Consider the following 2,645-nt stretch of genomic DNA (forward strand, 5'->3'; position numbering starts at 1 on the left):
AAAGCATCAAAATCCACATAGATGTTGCGGGATTCAAGATACCAATGGAAATTGACACGGGAGCATCCGTGAGTGTAATACCGGAGTCACTGTTCCGCGACAAATTGCGTGATTTCCAACTGGAGAAACCCAAGATAGAGCTGCGAGGCTACTCGGGAGAGTAAATTCCTGTGGTAGGTCAGAACACTGTACCGGTGAAATATAAAGATCAATTTCAGAACTTGCCTCTAATCGTAGTGAAAGGAGACAAGTCTGCCTTACAAGGAAGAAATTGATTAAGCTCACTGAAGCTGGATTGGAGTACGATTTTCTGTGTGGAAGCGAGATTTTCATCAACGGATGAGGTTATCAAGAAGTATCCAACGGTGTTCTGCGAAACTGGCAGTCCGATCCAAGGCTTCAAGGCGAGTGTCAGGGTACAGAAGGACGCTAGATTGGTTTACTACAAGCCCCGTTCCGTACCATGTACACTCAAGGAGAAAGTTGAGCAAGAACTCAAAATACTAGAAGGTGTTAACCGTTACACTGCGGAAACATCTCCACTTACAGCACCAGATTACCAAAATTAAACCCAATGAGATCGGGAGAAAAGTTCCTCATCTGCTCAGTGCAAAATATATGATTGTCGTTCTACAAAAGAATGAACAAACTTCAGCACCATGTCTGACGGAAATGTTAAGCGAGCATGTGGACTGCTGAATCGCACTTTTAAGGAGTTGGTGGTGACAAAACAAATGGGTTGTGCCTAATGATTAAATATAAGAAATGTCTGAAATAGGATTCAAACGCAATCTCCAGAGAAAATAGCGATCTGAGCACAGCAACTTAGACCACTCGGCCATCATTACTATTCAGTGCTGCGTGTGGCCACCTGCAGGTTGATTTTGAACTTTTGTGTCCTGTCACATGAAATAAATGAGGGCAGCAGGCGTATCTCTGCCTGACACCGGGGAAACAGTGAGACCGGCCTTGGAGCAAGGGTCTGGTTATTGCCAAACAGCAAATGAAATATTCATTCTGGAAGAATAACATTGAACCGAAATGTGATCCTGACACGCAGAAAGAAGTGTTGAGGTAGAAGGTTAAATACTGCATCCCTTTCTGCAAAAAATTCCTTTCACAAACATTTCTCTGAACAAAACGGCAAATAAAAATGTTCCTTTCAAAGTCATTGAACTCCCGAATTTCCGCGCCCCGCGAATCTCCTGGATCAGATGCCTCGAGTTATGCCGACTCAATCCATATCCCGTTGCTCCAAGGTCTGTCTCCCTGTTTCCCCGGTGTTAGGCAGAGTTCCGCCTGCTGCCCTCATTTATTTCAATCTCTGTGAATCTCTCTAATATTCCAACAGCAGCCTTGGTTGCGTGAAGATTTGTATTCTGTTACTCGTCGCAAATTGTTGTGAAAATAAGAACTCCCCGAGGCTGAGTACTGTGAGCTAATCTTAGTGTGATCTTATTCTTCTTTGTTACAACTCTAGAGTGCCTGAACAACATGGCAGCCAACATTTTATACTGGCCCTGTATGTGTGGGCAGGTGACCATTAGGACTCCAACAGTCGCGCCCTCTGGTGGCAAGTATTACATAGTTACATACATCACATAATTGTTATCGTTAAGAAGATATAATTCCAATGAATGCCTGAATCGTGCGAAAGGAGCCTGTTTGTAGGACAAGGCTACATATCAGGAAGGAGTGTAGTTAGATGACAAGGGAAGTGATACTCTGCTTATAAGATTGGAGAATAAAAAGAGTAAATGCTGGAATCACTGAGCAGGCCAGGCGACATCTGTGGAGAGAGAAACAGAGTTAACGTTTCAGGTTAATGACCTTCCATCAGAAGTTGGGCTGTTGTGTTAGGTAATACTATTAAAAGTTTCAATTGTCACGTAACAGGGGTAAGGAAAATATATAAAATGTTGCATTTGGAACAGATAGTTTAGAATCCGATTAATGTTTGATCAATTTGTACACCGAGCTGGGAACTGTAACGTGTTTGAGTTCTTCGGCTAACATTTGCAATGTTTGGGTGTAAGTACTGTTGTTAAGTGTATGTTTAATTATTGTCTGCTTAATAACTCTGACATTTAATGTTGCGGACCCTATTCCTGCACTGCGCGTGTTCCACCTCTGTTTGGAGCACCGATCCCATCAATCTGTCGCTTACAGGGACAGTTGGATTCATCGTTTCTTTGTTTGGTGAAATTTTAAAGATTGAAAGCGGCGCACATCAATCTGGTCACCTACTCACTAACCGCTGCACGTGAGATGGAAGCCCAGTTGCTGTTTCAAGCTTGAATGCTGGTACAAGCAGAACTCATTCATAGAAAGTTCAAGTCCCTGAGATACCTGATTCTTTGCACCGAACTCCTTCGCAAAGAGTTGCGGTTCGTGTGGGGTGATTTGGGCACATCTTTCCCCACACTACAGCACTTCAAACATAACTCAACGGCTGCAAAGCGCTTTGGGGCGTCATGAGTTCCTGAAAGGTGTTGCAGAAATGCAAGTCCTTCTTTGCAAAAGTTCGATGCAATTTCAAAATTCAGAGCTATATTGAGGGCTCGTCCGAGATTTGAACCCGGGACCTCTCGCAAATTTCAAGTCACAACCCCAAAGCGAAAACCATACCCCTAGGCCAACGAGCC

The 2,645-nt window shown here is 43.6% G+C and overlaps 1 non-coding gene across 1 annotated transcript; it reads right to left on the reverse strand.

The window, feature by feature from the left end:
* Positions 1–2,557: 2,557 nt before the first annotated feature.
* Positions 2,558–2,645, reverse strand: trnap-ugg (transfer RNA proline (anticodon UGG)). The gene is given in 2 exon segments: positions 2,558–2,593; positions 2,610–2,645. It is a non-coding gene; the product is annotated as a tRNA-Pro (tRNA).

Source organism: Pristiophorus japonicus, unplaced genomic scaffold, assembly GCF_044704955.1.
Source record: "Pristiophorus japonicus isolate sPriJap1 unplaced genomic scaffold, sPriJap1.hap1 HAP1_SCAFFOLD_29, whole genome shotgun sequence".
NCBI classification, from domain to species: Eukaryota; Metazoa; Chordata; class Chondrichthyes; family Pristiophoridae; genus Pristiophorus; species Pristiophorus japonicus.